Raw genomic sequence first — 20,068 nt, forward strand, 5'->3', positions numbered from 1 at the left:
AAAGCCTGAGTGCTGCCTTCTGCGACGCGATTGTTCACTTCACATTCTCTTGGTGCATTAATTAACTGCCAATTAATGACGCTTAACCTTTGCCTTGAGGAGTGGAACGCGACAACATGTTGTAGCGCTGCCAGGGAACGCCACCACCCGTTCGGCGCGATGCCTTGCCCTTTGAACGCAACGCTTTTTGAGGAAAGGAAATGGCGCTGTAATTCTCTGTCATCTCGGTGTACACCTGAACCGCACCGCACAGGAAGGGAGGAAGTAAAGTGAAAGAAGAAAGAGGGGCCGCAATGAAGAAAATGAAAGTTGTATTTGAGGAAAGAAAATTATGCAGTAACTGTCTCACATATCTCGGTGGACACCAGTCGAAAATTGTATTTGAGGAAAGGAAATTGTGCACTACTGTCCCACATATTTCGGTGGACACCCGTCAAAATTCTCACGTAGTGACGTCACGACCATTTCGACCAATCTGAAACGCGGACAAATTTGCTAACACGTCTTGGTCACGACAGTTTGAGCCATTAAAGGCTTTCGCCTTAAAATGTATCTGTCTCTCATATCTCAGTGGACACCTAAACCTCGCCGTAACGGGAAGGGAGGAAGATGGGAGAGAACGAAGACACCGTATTCACTTAGACGCGCCTTTGTTCATACCGAAACATCGAGCAGGCATGGCGGAGTGGTATCGTGCTCGTCTCGCACTCTGGAGACCGGGGTTCAATTCCATTACTTGGCAGGGGAGATCTCCCCCTTAGCTGCTTGCATTCTAAGACGGACTGCCACTGATCCAACACCGAAAAGAATCATTTGGGCTCCTGGCCATCAGGGCTTACGAGGTAATGAGGCCGTTGACGCGGCTGCCCGAGCGCTTATTCACCGGGCTCCTCATCCCAGCTCTTCTGGCTCGGAGACTAACCAGCCGCTGCTGCGATTCAGGGAAATAATAACGCATTATACCGACAACCACCGCCTTTTCCCGGCCCCTGCAAAGGGGCTGAGTAAGACGGAGGAGCGAACTTTAAGGCGCCTGCAGACAGGTACTCTACTCTGTCCTGCAATCTTAAAGCATTACGATCCTAACACGGATGGGCGATGCCCGCACTGTGGGAAGACCTGTGATATTTTCCACATGGTGTGGGCATGTACTCAAAATCCCCACCTCCCCCCTTCCCCTACCCCTTCCAGAGAGGCATGGGAGACTGCCCTCCTCAACTGCTCCTCGCTTGAGTCCCAAAGGGCTCTAGTGAAACGGGCGAGAGACGGGGCATTGTCATGCGGTGTCCCGGACTAGGGACGCCGACCGTGTAGCGGGGCCACTCTGTGGCTCCCAAACTCTATTTCAGAAATGAAAAGTTTTCACCACCACCTCCCGAGCTGGACCAATTTCCTACTCGGTTTTATTTATTTATCTGGTCTGACTAGAAAGGTTAATTAGGCTAATTGGTTAAGTAAGCAATTAACTAAACTCAGTACCACTTACTTGGAGCATCACTATACGACCCCTTTAATTGGTTGCATGGTTAGTAGCCCAAGTACAATTGGCCTCGTTTGAAATTCGCGCACTGTGACGTCACGACCGTTTCGACTAATCGAAAAGCGTGACATTTCTGTCGACAATTGCTGCTTACAACAATGAGGCATTAAAGGCTTCCGCCTTAAAACTAGGCACCGTCCCGTGAAGAACGAGGTCCCGTGGTGAAGCTTTTGCTTCAAACGGAACGAACGGTTACAAAATGCGGCCCCGTCTTTTTCTACGTGCCACCTGTAAAGCTTGCTTTTTTGCTAGTACACACATACTGAGGCGAAGCACCCTTTGGGTACCACGGGAAATCGTTCGACAAGGAAACAAAAAAGGCTGTTAGGAACCTGTGCTATTACTGAGACTGCAGAAAGACCTAAGCTTTTATTTTGAGCCCTGAATTTACTTTTGCTGTGTTTTCGCGAGGCTCCAACGAATCCTCAGGCATAGAGTGAGCGCTATGTCCAACCCTGCGCCATCTAAGCCGTTATGTTGACTGCAGTTGCAACCAAGCGAGAAAGGTGCGTTATCACTAGAGACCGGATTTTAGGCAAATGCCTATTTTTTTCAACACTTCGTAGGCACACCATTTTTACATATGAGCACAAATTAGGCGTTGACAATATGTTTAACACTCTTTTTATAGTGCCTATAAATGCCTATTTGGGTTTCAGCACCTATAAATGCCCATTTCCGACTTCGGTGCCTAAAAATTCCCTATTTTACAGAAAAGGGGCCTGAAATACGCTGTGGTTTTGCTTTGATATTCTGTTTGCTTTCGAATACATTTCGGTTTTGAGTAGAACACACACGTGGAAACATTAGATGACCTCATCAGTTGGCTGTGGTGAACACTGCACCTACGTCGACTGTATACACAATACCAACCACGTCAGCCGAAAATATCGAAGCAACCTTTTTCCTAATTTCTGCCATTTTATTGTGGCAGCTTGTTGATAACTTTGGCTGTTAAAGTGGTAGTTTGACCAGATGGCACCACATTTCGGAAAGTATACGGAGTAAGTTACAGGTTCATCGAAATAATTCCCAATTGGTTCCAATTTAAACCAACTGTAAAATGTTCCATAAACCTGCTGGAAACAGTTTAACTGATTAAAATTTACACCTGGGTAACCTGCCTTATTTTTTGCAGTTAGTCTTTGGACAAAAACGAGGGGTTCTCAGTCCTCAAGCAAATTTCAGGAGTACTTACCGGTGAACATTCTATGATACCGAACAGTGTAAAGACATCAAATGCTCCTAAGTGCAAGCACGCTCCTGTAACATCTGTTGATGTTAAGCGTTCCTTTTCAGCATACAATCTTCTTCTTACTGATAAGAGGCATAAATTTGAGTCCATCAATCTGGAGATGGTGCTTGTCTGCTACTGCTTCCATAGCTTTAACAGTGATTTCTAGATGGATGATGTTTATTTTACCGTGGATCCTCGTGGATATACGTAGGCCCGTGCAGAACTATGATACTTTTCGGTATATTCCGCATCAAGCAGCACTCTGTGTAACATTTTCTAGCATCTCGTATTAATGGTTTCCAGACCCTTCTAATGGCAAGCACCATTTGATAGTCGCGTGGCTCCAGACTCGTGAAGCCACAAACTATAAAACACTGTTTACACAAATGACAACATATTTATTAATGTTGAAGCATCGTGTATGCCTGCAATAAATAAGTTCAATTCCTGTGTGAGCGAGGACTGAACTCATTTGTCAGATGCTTTGAATTGACAAGGTTTCTATCAATTTCTAAATATATGGCCTCCTGTTAACGTGTTCATTGTATCTACTTTTGTACACGACAAGGAAATTATTTGTTTCGAGGTATACCAAAGTGTTTTAAAAGGGCTGGTAACCGTCCCTTTTGCTCCGCTGAAGCATGTGTATTGTACGAAAAGTTGCGCGACAGCGTTAAAAAAAAAAACGGCTTCTAATGTTCGAACCTTGCTTAAGGACCCAAATCATTCCTGCTGTGTTTTTGTTTTATTTTGCGGCAGATATTGCGCTCTGAAGTTCATAACTGTGTGCACTTTTGATAAAGTTTATAGTGCCTGTATTTCTCCTTTAGGTGCCTAAAATGCAATTTTAGCCGCCTATTTATGGCGCCTAAAACGTGCTTTTTAGTGCCTAAAAATCCGGCCTCTAGTTATCACTAATCACGTATGTAGCATCAGTGCTACTAGTGACACCTAATCAGCAGGGTCTCATTCATTTTTATTGATTCATGGTTATGGATAATGTTATAGCGCTCCCTGCCTACGTTTGTGCATATCATGGTAATTACGATCTGCATGGCAAACGGGACTGAGTGTAGTATGGGAGGTGGCAGAATTTTAACTGGGAAGGTGTTGGAAACACCAAGTTTCCTACGATACGTGTGCTGCACTTGTGCCTTTGGTGCAGGCCAATTCGACAATGACGCCGGCCCTCTTCGTGACAAAAGTAGATTTGTAGTCATCATAAAATATATAGCCACCATTAATATAATCATCAATCTTCTTTGATGCACCTCCACGCCTTCAAGCCCTTCATACCCGTCGGCCAGCTTCCATCTTGCAGTTCAGGGAGCATAAGCCGAACAATCGCCTTCTGTCCATTTCACAGGAATCTCTCTTTTGATGGCCCTCTGCGGACTGAAAGGATTCCTACCGGTGTCATGTGATATTGTAGTAGAAAATCTCTGCATCCTGTCGCTGCCTAATAGGATTGTTACCCAAGTGAAATCAGGCCACTTGGGCACTTTGTAGATACTTTCATCTGTAAGAATGTCATAGAAGTCGTCTTAGCTGATCTGAGTCTTAGATTAGAACGCATCACATATAGACATATGTTAGAAAGGGCTTATAAAAAGAAATCAAAATAAAAGTGCCCTACCCGCACCGCCAGATGGCCCAACGGGCTGTCACATACAGACAGAATATTGTTCTTACAGAGCACTTACAGAGCACACTTCACATTATTGTATCAATCAGCATTTCTGGAGAATGCGGCATCTGTAGTGGCATTGCGCGGCTGGGCTTGAGATTAACTGCACCCATTCACAACGAAGCGGGAGGGGTTGAATTGGGGCAAAGCACTGTGACCCGCGAGGCGAGGGAAAAATTCCGACGTGGGTGTTTCTTTGTCTTATCCTTTCCAACTCTTCTAACATCAACGGGAGAGGAACAAAAAGGCATGAGTGACCGTTTTCGTAATGCTTTTCGCAAAACATGGTACAGCTTCCTATTTCACAAAATATACAGGGACGCGTAGAGCTGCTGAACTATTTTCGGGCTTTCCCGGCCATTTACAGCTTCGTCATCCGCCGCGTTGCCCTACGAGTGGTGGATTGCGGCTGTCGAAAACGAGGTCATGGGACCGACTCCTAGACGCGGTGGTCTCTGGAGAAGGAGAAACAGGAAAACCACCATATGCCATGACATGGCAGTGTACTTTCAAGAACCCCAGGGGGTCGAAACTGACCGGGAGCCCTCCGTTATGACGCCTATTTCTCTACCCTGACAAAGGGATAGCCTCTACGTGTCCTCAATTGAGGAACTAACCGCTGCTCCGGCGCTTTGTCTTCTCGTCGCATTTAGTACATACGATCTCTATAGGTACACAGACTTCACTGATATGTTCACGATGTTAACAGAATCAGACTGGCCATATGGAACTGATGGAACTTACACCTGCCAGTCATTCCCTTATGCCAACGACACAAGCATTGTCCACTTCCCTTCCATAAGCACTGAATTAGCTTCACTGCTCTTGCGTTTGTGCGCTTCGAGTGTGAAAGCTTTATGTGCGAGTTTAAATGGCGACATCCAGTTATAACGAGTTCTGTTGGAGCATAAAATTCAGTCGATATGATCTAATACCTACACGGGCACCCGCACGGGCATGAAACACGGAGCGACGCCCGTTGACAAAAATAATGTAAGAGCGAAGGCGTACTCTTATCTTATCGTTCTGGTATCCACGCTGCTTTATTCTGCCCGCACTGTCGCGTAGAAAGACCAATGTACAGTTGTCAACACAGCTGTCAAGTGCGCCCGAACGGCACTTATCGCACTCCTGTAATTCTAAAAGTGCCTGTAAAATGACGAGAAGCTTTGTCCTTACCCTTCAAGACCCTTTGAGTGCTAGTGGTGCTGTAAGCACTCCACTATGCGTCCCTCTAAAGCAAACCATGAGACGGCCTAAAGACTATTGACCACTGCTGCACGTGCAGATGCACTCTATGCTAGCCGGCCGGGAGTAGATAAGGCTCCCATCAATGCACGAGGGCGTCTAGGTAGTGGAGCATAGTCTTTTTTTACCCGGAGCTGGAATTGAGTGAGGGCGGCCTCTGATTGAAGACAGGAAAAATTTTAATCTCGTGCAGCTTCCTTGGAAAGAACCGCTTGTAAGTAAATGCCATCGGGATCTTAATTGTCTCCCCGCTGCGCTGTGTTCATAAATCAATGTCTTAGGTCAGCCCGGAGAACCCCGTATCGGAGATCGTTCGTGGGAGAACTACATTTCAGTAGCGGGTATTCAGGTCCTGTGACAGAAAGGAACAAAGGTATTGTCCTTCAGTGTTACTCGACATAATTTGGACGAAATTAGTTTCGGACTGGAGGAAGAGGGAAAGTCAAAGACGCAGGGAGCAGCCTGAAGAGAGGGGTCCCTGTTTACGCCTGGTACATATGCCCCTGTCCGCCTTGTAACGATGTTGTCGCTCACATTAAAGCTCATTTAGTTCCAACCACACAAGGAGACCACCGCCTGTTTTGAAAAGGATTCGAGCGCTGATTGAAACACATCTCCCCAGTATCCACTAGCACGCAGAATCTAGCAATGAGACTCGGTATATAACTGCCGTCTCTCTCGCTATATACCACTGCGGATGCTTGCGCGAACTCATTACGCTCATCTGGACGAACTTCCCTTTGAGCGAGTTCTTTATTGCTGCAATCTTTTTCCCGCAGTTTAATCCAATCGTGACCCGGGCGGCGATCCCCTTTGCGCCTCTCAATGCCGCTTTCAGAGAGCCTGATTAAACTTGTCTCTCCCTCTTGCCACTCTTTTACCTCCGTTTTTTTTTTTTTTGCTACAATTCCGGTCCGCGCCGTTACCCTCTCGTTTCAGCGTCGATGCCATGAAAGCCTTTCTTCTGATCACGAGAAAAAAAGCAAGAAAGTACGCAGCAGTCCCTGGAGAACACGAGGAGAGGCACATGGAGAGGCTGATTCTGTTGGTGTACGCCTCTTCTTTGATTAAATGTGGTGTCGGTTTCGCCACTAGGAACCAGAGGGCGCAGTTGGAAAGCCTGCGAGCAAAAAGGAAGCTTGTTTTCGTAGTTTTAGGCCTTCTCAGTGGATTCTGAAGGACAGATCTGTAGAGATTTGTCGACAGAGATTGTTGCAAAATACGCGGCCGCACACTATTCGGTCTTGCCAGCTTTGACTCATGTCTCAATTACGAATGATCATAGCTTTCGTAATCAGGCGCCTGTTGGTGAGTGATGAAATATCTGTGCAGTAGTGAATTTGCTGTTTCGTTCCTGGGCGGTATTACGCGCTAAATGGTAGAAAATTTGTTTATTGTTCCAAGAAAAGCAAGTACGTTTTGGCGCAGGTGCACATCACTGTGCAATAATTTTTACTCTTCAGGACTACGAATCTAATGGTTGCCCTTCATACGCATTGCACAAGATATGTTAAGACGGATCACTGTCATTCTTTGGGAGCTGGAAGCCCTGCGATTCCGTCTTGGTGGTATATTGTTCACAGACAAGCACAAGGACTGTTTTTATACCATGTAATCGCTTTGAAGCGAATGCATATTGTTATTATATATATTATACTAACATTATTTTAACGTTATTATCGGATTGATATTATAATATATAATATCGTTTCCCTTAGCCACTGAACACTAATAAGCTTTAGCAGTGTTAAGTGCTAAAGCTTATCAGTGGCATACACCTGAATAGGCATACACCTGAAAGCGGTGCCATTTTTCCGGAGTTTGTGAATTTGTGCTGTGGTATTATATATTAGCGTGCGTTATCTGTTGAAAAACATCACCAGCTTGAGCGCGAACGAAACCCGCTAGCATAACTAAATTGTACGTAGCCATTTTTGGCGTAAATTTAAGTAGGATCATGCTGCGCTCTCGCTTTTCGATAAAAAAATTCAATGTAGATTTCCGTCTCCTGTCTTCTCACAAAGCCCTTGCTCTCTTATATCCCACAATCTGCAATATCTTCTCTCGTGTAGCATGATGACCGCTGTTGCGGCAGTCGGGACCATTGTTGGCATCTACTTCATAACGGGCTACTGTATGTAAAACTGCTTATCGATCACCTGTCACAGCACGACTAAGAGCAGGAAGCAATGAGCTGCTCTCTCGATATGGATCAGAGTTTCCAGCAATAAGATGAAAACTAGTCCTTCGGTCTCCATCAAAAATACTGCCACATGCAATGAACATAGGTGACTATGTAATATCGCCATGTCAAATTAAAAAGACCTTAAACTGCTGCCGTGATCTATCGCGGCACCATTACATTTCAAAGACATGCTAAAAATACTTTTTGAACCTAAAAATGATGGCACTTTCTTCAATGCTTTCCAAAGAACTGGGACAATCATGAAACTAACACAAGCATCACGCTCACCTGCCAGCAATGCGGAACTGCAGAAGCTCGTCATTTTCGCAAGTGAAACTGCTGACTGCTGCGTTTCGATTTCATTCAGAAGGCTTGTAACTCTGGATAAGCGGCTGATTGTGACTTCTTTATCTTAGACATGGTAAGGCATTGTATTTCAGGAAAAAATGGCCTTTGTTGCGAGCAGGCGGCATGTTTTCAGCACAGCGCTAAGGCTTTTTGAAGTTTTCATCAATCAAACAAGCCTACCGGGCAGTGCTCAAGGCAGCAGCACGGAATAATTGAGTACACATCATACTGAGACAAAGCTTTAACAGCTTTCATAAATGCTATAGGCAAGCCTCCGTGAGGAGAAACAACATTTATCCAGCTCAACGTGTTCGGTCGCCGAGTGTTTTTTTTTCGTAAAGAGAAGCATTTGCAGCATCAACACTACATATATATATATATATATATATATATATATATATATATATATATATATATATATATATATATATATATATATATATATATATATATATATATTGTATATAGTAACCTATATATATATAGGTTACTTGTAAACATAAATACCCCCGAAAGCAGAAGGTTTGACAGCCGTCGCCGTAGCTCAGAGGTAGAGATTGAGCGCATTCAAGGAAAAGTTTCTTGGCGCTTTGCCGCGATTAGATGACGAACAGAAAGAAAGGCTGGAGCTGTCGATAACTGCGTCAGAGGTCGAGCAAGCGATAGAAAATTTGAACCTGGGAAAATCTCCTGGACCTGATGGGTTAAGCGCCGCTTTTTACAAAGCATATAAACACGAAATAGTGCCAGTACTGACAGCAGTTTTTAACGAAGCCTACAAAGAAAATGAATTGCCCCCGTCTTATGGTAAATCACATACAGTGCTAATCCCTAAATCTGGTGACGCAGAAAAGTTAAAGCAGGTCACAGCATATCGTCCTATCGCCCTCACAAACGTGGATTATAAAGTTTTCATGAAGATTTTAGCCCGTAGACTACAGTCAGTAATTCAGGATATAGTCGGTCCCCACCAGACGTGTGGGATCAAGGGACGCTCTATTGTTTCCAATATTCATAAAGCGAGGTGTGTGCTGGAATGTTGTGATTACACAAATAGCTGTGTAGCCATCCTTCAGCTAGATCTTGAGAAGGCATTCGATTGTGTTTCGCACGATATCCTGTTCTGCATACTCGACCATGTGAATTTAGGGTCCATTATTTGCGAGGGAGTGGCCTTGGCGTACCGGAGCTGCACGACAAGATTAATTGTAAATAAGAGTTTGGGGGCCCCCATTAGCCTGCAGCGTTCGGTGCGCCAGGGTTGTCCCCTCAGCCCTCTTCTATTCTGCATTTACATTGAAGCGTTGTGTTTGAATATCATAGAAAGTGAAAAAATTCGAGGATTCCAGCTACAGGCAGCAGAAGTTAAGCTGCTGGCTTATGCGGATGATGTCGCGGTGTTCACAGTGAACCGGGAAGGTATAACCGAGGCCGTGGCATGCGTAAAAGAATTCACCACGATCACCGGTAGTAAAGTGAATTGGTCAAAGTCCCTGGGGCTTTGGCACGGTGAATGGCCAACGAAGCCCGGTAATTTTGCAAACGTGTCCTGGGTGACGACCCCAGTAAAGTACTTAGGCGTCCCACTGGACGGTTATCGCGATAGCGATTCGTACTGGAAAGCACAGACGCAAGCCACGCGTGAAAAGGTGGAAAGGTGGAAAGGGCGACACCTTTCAATTTTCGCAAGGGCCACAGTGTGCAATCTGTTTTTTATGTCTAGGCTGTGGTATGTGATGCAAGTGTTGCATTGTGCAAGGATGAACGTACAGAGACTGCACCGGATCTTTGCCGTTTTTGTGTGGGCTGCGGACTGGGAACGCTGCAGCCGGACCAATTTGTTTAGGCGGGTGAAGGATGGCGGCCTCAGTCTGGGACACTTATTTCTGCGGCAGATTGTAAGCAGATTTTGTTTTGTGCGCGATGTAAGCGATCCGTTTTTGCGCACTGTGTGCCAATTAAGGCTCGGAAATGCACTGCCGGACTTTGTTGTCACAACCGAAAGTTTCTCGGGACGTATTTTTGGTTACTTTAGAGAGGTTGTCGCGAGTGTTCGATTCCTGTCGGTTCGATTTTCGTATGAATATTTATCTTCTGTTAGCAGGAAAAAGTTGTATACAGATTTGTGCGATGTAGTTCTTCCACAACCTATGTACAGGGCCTTATACAATGGAGGCCAGGGACGCGACGTACTTAAGCGTGTGAAGGCGATGCAGGTGCCGCCAAGTGCAAAAACTTTTTTCTTTAAATTACATACCGGAACACTACCAGTAAAGGAATTCTTGGAAAGGAAGCAGTTATTTCTACCTTGGGGATCACATTGTTTAATTTGTAAACAACCAGAAACAATAGACCACGTTTTTTTGCACTGTTGGGAGGGGGTATACTTTTGGGACATCTTGCAACGGACTTTAAAAAAGGAATTTCCGCTCGACGCTCATGGTATCCGGTACTTGCCTGTAGAGAGTGAGGATGGGACACCATTCGACCTCATTATGCTAATGGGCCTCCATTGTATTTGGCGCTCCAGAATGGCAGGATATCATTGCGATCCTGATGCACGGCCAGCACGGATCTATTTTCGGGAGTGCATGCATAAGTATATTGAAGTTCAGAAACTTGCTCCTGAAGCTCCCGAGTGGCTCGAAAGAGTCGAGCCTTTGGTGACGCTTAAGGAGTTTTAATATGACGAAGCCACGCACCCCCGGGCGGATAGTGTTGTTAATTATTGCTCATTGCGCTCTGTAAGTGTATATGTGTACTGTATTTGTATTTGTGTATTTGTATCTGTGTATTTGTGTGTGTGAAGTCAGGCAATTAATTAAAAAAAAAAAAATAAAGCTCAGAGGTAGAGCACCGGACGCGTAATTCGGAGGTCGTGGGTTCGGATCCCACCGGCGGCATGTGGTTGTTTTTTCTTTTGTTTTTTCTTCTGCTTTTCTAATCAATTGGCTTTAAGCGATAACATATTCAGTAATATTCGAAATTGATCAACACCACAAAATAAATAAATTAATTAAAAAAAAAATCCCCTGTGCCCCTTGGTTTCTGTGGCTGTTGGCTTCTGTCATATTTATAACGAGCCCCTCATTCCTCTTCCCTTGTTTGCTTATATATATATATATATATATATATATATATATATATATATATATATATATATATATATATATATATATATATATATATATAGTTCTTAATCTACACCCTGCTATAAGGCTTCCATTCGCTTCCAGCTGATTACTGTCACCTGATGACCAAGCTATAGTACACACATTATTTACCACTAAATGATAGTGTAGGTGTACTTTCGCCCTCGAGCCTGCTCCCCTGTGGAGAAAATTTGCAGTCATTGATACGCACAACCGCACAGTGCGCGACCCCTACATTGGTGCTACAATGTGGTCGCTGCAATACTTTAATGAAGGTTTCCTTTTTCAAGAACATATGAAGGAATAATGCAGGCACCGAAATTTGTTCGTACAGTATACATCGTCAGCGTTTCTGAAGGAGAGAGGTGCTTTAGCGTTTCTGTCCTAGCACGCCATCTCTCATCGGAATAGCGAGCGACTTGGAAAGCTGTTCTCCCAAAGCTCCCCAGATGGCGCGTTAAGGGCTGCCCTTCGGTGGGACTGGCAGTTTCATTTCTTTCCACGCGAAAACCGTAAACGACTGATCACTCATCTATGCCTAGCAAAATTTCTTCAAATTACATTTTAAGATGCACCCATCTCTAATCAGTATGTCAGAGGAGGTGGGATAGTTTCGGCTGCGTAATATATTCGCCTCTCTAGTGACTCAGTTGATTTGAGAACATGCGAATTTTTTATTGCAAAATTTTGTCTCCTAATTATGACGCAAATAGCTTAATCTTGTTAAGTAATCATCATTCATTGCGGTGATAGAGAAGACACATCATTTTGGCTGTTTTCGTTCACATTGGTACTGTAAAATGTTGTAAATGTTAAATGTTTGTTGTTGCCAGAAGTCCTCCACAATATTATTATTATTATTATTATTATTATTATTATTATTATTATTATTATTATTATTATTATTATTATTATTATTACTATTATTATTATTATTTATCATTAAACGGCATGAATGAATCTGTAGGCAAAAAAGGATCCTTGGCGCTTTTAGGATCACATTTATTTTTTAATTTGTCTACTCCGCAACAATTTTATAATCTTAACGCTCATTCGTGCCATATTGCCTATTCACAGCGTATGCAATAATTTTTAACGGGGGAAGTTGTCCATTAATTCAGGCTCTATTATGTTTGTGGGTATAAAAGAAAAGATAAGACTCATAAAGCAGCTCTGTAACATTTACATGCACTGTCCTAAATACGTTCTTCGCGCATAGTTTTCTTACCATTACCTCTAAACTGCATCGACAAATTATTTTTGTAACGAGAACCTTGTTTTGAACATTGTCGAAACTCGCTCTTTGTTTCAAACAGCGCCAAATATGCTAAAAGACATTCTCGGACTGACAGACTCCTCATGAGAAACGCTTAACTTATAAATGGTTGGCTATTTTATTCTCTCCCTGCATTAACGTGCTCTTCAAAACATTGTGCATCACTAACATGACCACGCAGACAAAGTGTGGCCCCGCCTTTTCGCGCAGCGCAACGCGACAACACTTTAGCTTGCGTTTTTTATCACCGTTCTATCATTGACTTCCGTTATTTTTTTTATAAGTGGCAGCATTTTTTCTGCAAGCATGGTTATAAGTCATTTACCAGTAATTAACCAATCATCCCATGGGTACCGCATTGTATCAAGGAAAAAAAAAACGGTTTTTGATCACTTGGAAATAATACCCCCGCAAAAAAAAAAAGAAAACCGAAACTAGCGTTCTGCAATAAACACAGAAGGAAGCCCGCCGAATTTTCAAAAAAAAAACGAAAAGTCCAACCTCTAGTTGTATTGTACCTTGACGCCGCCAATTACTTTGTTTCAAGACACGCATTTGAAGAATTGCGTAATGTTTTAGAGCGCAGCTCTTTGGCGTCCGTTCCTGGGTTTCGCGTCGTCGTCGGCGTCGGCCTCGTAACCAGCTCCGCCCCCCTTTCATCCCCCCAGCGCTAGCAGCGACCGACTGATAACGACCGACTGATACCGCTGGATGCCGCTGACGCCGCTAGAGAGTCAAGATAACGTGACTGCATAGAACACCGTCGCCGCCATGCAGAAAGAGGAGGAAAGGGTCCCCCCCCCCCCCTGTTCTTGTGTGGCGGATAGGGTGCTCTTCAGTTGCCGACGCGCCGGTTATTTCACGTAGGCCCCGGCACGTCGACGAATACGTGACCACCTTCCCACGGCTAGACCTGCATGGTTCTTAGCGCTGCGGAAGCGAGGGTATCATATTGTTTGTGTCGGCATCGGCGGCGTTGTCCCTGAAACCAACTCCGCAGCTGGGGTTGACTCACTATCGAAAAGGTGAAACAGCTTATTTGCTGCGCTCAAATTTCGCATTAGGAAGTAACGTAATCGTCGGTAATTTTTTTGATAACGTTATTTATTACGTAAGGAAAATAAGGGCGTTGGAAAAGTAGAAAGAAAAAACGAAGGAGTGTTAAATGAATGAAAGAAGGTGGGCCAATGTAATGAACGCGAAGAGGGAGCAGTGATGTAGCCCCTGCGTTCAAGCAATACATGAACGCTTGTTCCTTTCGGTTTGGTGACGTTGTACTGAAGCACCTTGAGCTACGTGATGAATTACGGGGAGACCAATATGAGGGCGATGGATTTCTAAACTCGCCATGCTTCGAAGTGGAGGCTTCTCTTAAGTAGAAGCTATTCTCTGACGAGCAGGAGCAGCAACGCGCGTATCTACGGGGATAACCGTAAGACTAGTGCTAACGAGTGGCACGGTTGCGTGAAGTGTCACGACACAATTCTGGCGCCCGCGATATGGAAAAACATTATTCACAGGGAAGAGGACGGCTTATGATGATGCCGATTAAAAGATTTAAAACCGTTTACAAAGCAGATCTCGAAAATAACGCGCCTGTCCGTTTAGTACATCTCGGATAGCCTCCAGGGTGGATTCCACAGAAAAGTGTAATCATGACAATTATAATTGCAACTATTCTCGAGCGGATTGCTTTGTCCGTAAAGCAAGTCTAGTCGATTTCGGCTCATGTTGAAACAAGAGCGCACATTATGGAACAAAACTAAGTAAATAGAAATATAGAAAAGACTAGCCAGAGAAACCACTATACCCGAATAGCAAAAAACGAAGTAGCAGATCCGTGGACTACGTGCGTTGCTACACAGTAATTTACGCTTATGTACAAGACCTTACCTTGCATGGGGGTACTGATACGTAATGTTGCATTTTAAACATCATTCCGTACACAGAGCTGTCTAAAAAAACAATGCTTACAGCAACTTTTTTCATACAACTCGAAGGAACTCGCACGCGATAACCCATGTGAATGTGAATATGTCTACAATCCATCGAGTAAATTCAGATATCTGCTAGATGTTCCATCTCTCGATCAATGTAAACAATATTGCATTACCAAAAGCGGTATTTCTCCCCCCCCCCCTCCCCTCCGCCCTTCCGAAAATTTTATTTTTAAGACATTTGTTGCCTTTCGACCACCACAGAACAACACAGTTTCGTCGCTTATTGCTAAGAGTCAATTCCTCCCGCTACATGCGTCTTCATTCACATTAGCATTTTTCTCAATAGACCTAAGTTTCGACGTTCATTATGATTTTGATTTTTTTTTTCAGCCTATCTTTGCCTTTTAGTTTCTGCAGGCGCCGCAGCGCTCACCGACACTTCTTCAGAATTCTCTCCCTCTGCTTCTTTCATATTGTGAGACATTCCAGCGGCTAAAAGACAGGGACGAAGGAAGACGAGACAGGACAAACGCCGGTACTGTCCGGCGTTCGTCCTGTCTCGTCTTCCTTCGTCCCTGTCTTTTAGCCCCTGGAATGTCTCACAATAGTACTAGCAACCAACTAGCCCCAACTTTCTACGCTTCTTTCATATGCTTCCCAACTAGTTGCCAATAACAATAATAGGGTTTTCAGCACACCTTTGACCACTAGTTCTGGCCTGCAAGCCTTGTCGCACGCTCCAAAAATGCATTCGTGGGGTCTTCCACATAACACTGATAAAATTGATGCCCCTACAACCTTCTGGTATCCACTACGAAGCATTTTCAATGCAATATTAACACTTTAGGACGATTAGTATTATATACAAATATTTCTGATTTTAAGCTATTCACACGCTGTTCATGCCACGTATTCAAGTTACAGCCATCAGTTACAGCCATTAGCCATCATTTTTGCTTATTCTCAAAGCCGTATATTTCATGCGTTTATAGCTTTTCTATTTAGGACTGACGAGGCAGTGCAATGGTACCCACTTTCTAAGCCTAAATGTTCGGGTACTCCCAAACGCAACTCTCATGGAATAACTCGATATAGTGGCATTTTCTTTCTTCTATCAGCTATAAGTAATAATACAATCCTGCCATCGGAGAGCACACGAATAGCCTCAGATAATAATCCGTTAGAACTGCAAGTGCAAGTGCTGCACTTGTGCTCACTTCCTAGCTACCAAATAATGCGATATCATTGGAACCTTCCGCGGGGGGAGGATTGTATAGGTGGTAATATTCACTTCAAGGAAACTACGTCACCGGACCGAATAATTATCATTGCATGGAGGAAAGTGACGTCACCAGACAGACACTGACGCAACTTCTGATAACGGCATCAACTGCTTCTAATGATATCGCATTGTCAACAGATAATGCAGTTAGGTGTCTGTGAGAATTTTCCATTTTGATTTTTATTGTTTTTAACACTTAGTAACTCCTTTACATATTCTTGATACCCTCTTGAAGGGACACTGAGGGAAACTCAGTCCAATTTTCATTCTCACTAAACATTCATTCCAAGACTTCCTGCGCTTGTTTATGTTCGTCCGGAGGCAAAAGGCACACTTAGAGTTGGTAAGAAAATTGCACTTAATAATTGTTCCTTCATTTGATACAAACAGTGACAATAGCACCGAAAATGACTCAACGATCATCGTTTCGAAGTCAGTGACAGTGTAGCATATCCTCCGAGATCCACAGCGCACGAAGGCGAGGCACCGCAGCATCATTTATTGGCCATCTTTGCGGTTAGAGTGTAGTTGTATATCGATGTAGGTCAACAGCAGTTTGTCCTCCGCGGCGATCTAAGCTTGAGGCCCGTGTACTGTACGATGTCAGTGCACGTTAAAGAACCCCAGGTGGTCGAAATTTCCGGAGCCCTCCACTACGGCGTCTCTCATAGCCTTAGTCGCTTTGGGACGTTAAAACCCCATAAGCCATAAGCCAAGCTAAGCTTAATATAAAAATTCAAGGGGCACTTTGACTGTCTAAAGTGCGTAGAGGCGAAAGCGTTTTGCGCACCATTTTGACTGCTTGTGTGGCACTGGTGGTGTCACATGTAATTGAGTACTAATTACTAAGTGATGACAAATCACTAATTAATGGTTAATTACTGATTAATGCCTGAATACTAATTAACTGCTAATTAAGCTTAAGCTTAAGCTTCGCCTTTAGTAGTGGAACGCGACAGCGTGTTGTAGCGCTGCCAGGGAGTCCACGGAACGCCACCACCCGTTCGGCGCGATACCTTGCCGTTTCAACGCAACGCTTTTTGAGGAAAGGAAATGGCGCAGTAAATCTCTGTCATCTCGGTGGACACCTGAACCGCACCGTAGAGGAACGGAGGAAGTGGGAGTGAAACAAGAAAGACGAAGATGGCCCGTAATGAAGAAAATGAAAATTGTATTTGAGGAAAGAAAATTACGCAGTAACTGTCTCACATATCTCGGTGGACACCCGTCAAAATTCAGGGGGGCACTTTTTTTACCTAAAGTGCGGTCACTGATGTGTGGTTAAGATGTTAAGCTTCGCCTCTAAGAGTGGAATGCGAGAGCGTCTTGCAACGCTGCCAGGGAGTCCATAGAACGCCATCGCCCATTCGGTTGTACGCCTCGCTCGTCGGTAAATTGGTTTTTGAGGAAAGGAAATCTATCTCTGTCTCATATCTCGCTGGACACCTAAACATCGCCGGAAGGGAACGGAGGAGGATGGCAGTGAGCGAAGACACCGTATTCACTAGATGTGCCTTTGTTCATTCCAAACCATCGAGCTGGCATGGCGGAGTGGATAGCATGCTCGTCTCGCACTCCGAAGACCGGGGTTCGATTCCCGAGCTCGACCAATTTCTTACTAGGTTTTATTTATTTATATGGCCTGACTAGAGAAGTTAATTAGGCTAATTGGGTAATTAATCAATTAACTAAGCTCAGTACCACTTACTTGGAGCATCACTATATGGTCCCTTCAATTGGTTGCATGGTTACTAGGCAAAGAACAATTGGCCCGTTTGAAATTGGCGCACTGTGACGTCACGACCGTTTCGACCAACTGAAAAGCGTGACATTCTCTGTCGACAACTGCTGCTTACAACGATGAGACATTAAAGGCTTTCGCCTTAATAAATGATTGTCCATTTTCATATATTTTATTATTTGCAATTTCATTTGCACAGGAGAATTTACCGTTAACCATGTGGCCATGGGCGTTCGCGTCCGGAAGGGGGGCAAGAATAAGCTGTGGCCCCCCCTTGATTACACAGCTTGATTAGCACGCTCAAGTGTTAGTAACTTTTCGCATTTTGCTTACTTACTTTAATTATGTGTTCATTATTAAAATCCAATCTGTGTTCTCCATGCCTAGCCCTAATGTGCTGTTTCTTACTTTTGCTTCATGTGCGCAGTTTAGACCACAAATAGTTCTTTCTTGGTACCAACCTACCGCCTCCCCCATCCCCGGCCATTGGGTGTCCCCCCCCCCCCCCCCTTGGAAAAAGTTCTGCGGACACCCTTGCATGTGGTGCATAACCAGGAGTGCGTAATGTGCGTTCACCAACAAGATTTGAACAGCAGCGACAAGTATGTGCCCTCAAATGCTTAACTGCTTCCCACCGTTAAAGAGCTAAGTGAAATAGAGAATGAATACATGTGCTACGCAATGTACTTAGGAAAGAAAACATCTGCACGCCTTCGTACTCAGTCACGGAGCATCACCAAATGCGTGCATGCCTAATTTGAGCTCCACATCGAATGTATCTGCAATTAAATTGCTGTAATAAAATAACAGCAATTACAGATATCTGTATATAATTTATTTCTTTTACTGATAACTAGCCTCGTGTTTCGATAATTTTTTTTCCTGAAAATGCATACCTGCTTCTCCTCGTTTTGTCCACGCTCTGGCCTTGCGTTTCCTGAGTCGGGCGCCTCAAGAGCAGAAAAACAAGCGGCAAACTTGGGCAAACAGCACTCCTACGAAGCGGCATATTCATATCAGCAGCGATGTGCATGCGGTCATCACTCACTGCCTTGGCGACCAGTCTAAGAAAGGAACAGGTATACAGTATTGCGCATCGCGCATCTTTATCGTGAAGACTTTAAAATTTTTCTCGCCTCAACCGCTGACTCGTTTAGGCCCAAACTGCGCGCGGAACTTGGGTATTGCAGTAACGTTTGTCTTGTACTAAATTTGTCAACAGTACTTACATGGTTCAGCCGCGCATGACGCAAACGCGTAATCGTCTGCCTCGAAATCGACGAACCGAAAGCCGCCAACTCTGGGCTTTCGCCGAAGGGCGTTAGTTGCGTCATCTGTTGTTTGCATTGGAAAGCACCACGATGCGAAGGGTGCCCGGGATAGCATCACAAGCTGCGCAGGCCCTTTTGATGGCGCCACTACCCCCATCGCGGCAATTCGGCGCTGGCGGCTTTCACTTCGTCAGATCTCGACGCAGGCCATCGCAGAGTTGCATTCTTCGCGGCTGAATCAAGTATCTCGTAAAACTCGCTACGAGACAAAAGTTACCACAATACGCAAGCTCTATGCTCAGGTTTACCTTAAACGAGCCAGCGGCTGAGGGGAGAAAATTTTTTGAAGTCTTCACGATAAAGTTGCACAATACTGTATCTTCCAGCCCTGCACACGCTTACGCACACCAACACGCCACAAGCTGGACCGCCAGAAGCATTCCCTAGAAATGGCGGGCCTACTACACGCAAGCAGAGGAACGCTGCAGAAGCTTGAGTGAGCCCTCCGCTATTGGGGGATGCATGATGTACACGTCGCCACACTGACAAGAAGCCTCGAACGACATCTCGCAAATATTTCCGTGACCTTTCGCGGAAAAGAGTTCCTGTGGCCAGATTTTATGCCGCATGTCGAACCAATTTTCAAACTGCCGACAGTGGCACCGAAACAAGAAATTTATCCCCGCTGGCGTGGCTCGCGGACGAGTAGATTGGGCAGAAGTAATGACAGCTCGGCCGCTGCTGTAACCAGGCGCATTTCTGGAACGACGAGCGCGAACAAACAAGCTTTCTCTTTTTTTTTTTTTTCATAGATTAAAGAAGAAGGCGTACTTTTGAGGCATCTTGTTCTGAAATTAGGACCATCAGAAGTTTCGCGCACTAAATAGTGTGTTTCATGACAAGTTGCGCAACTCACTATTAGTGCTCCCACTACTTCCGAACTGAAGATCTCAACCGAATGCCAAAAGTAATCGGTTATCCTTTTGTTGCAGTGGTATAGAAGGTGCAGAAGTGATGACAGACTGAATGCCCTGCGCAACCATGCTTACGCTGGAACACCTCGCTGCGCCTATTTCATGGATTTATGCATGAGAACAGGCTCAGTTTCGAACATGAAAGCGGCAATAAATTCTTAATTAACTGGAACGTAGGTCAAAAAGT

Source organism: Amblyomma mixtum, chromosome 6, assembly GCF_055824585.1.
Source record: "Amblyomma mixtum isolate Tamu chromosome 6, ASM5582458v1, whole genome shotgun sequence".
NCBI lineage: Eukaryota > Metazoa > Arthropoda > Arachnida > Ixodida > Ixodidae > Amblyomma > Amblyomma mixtum.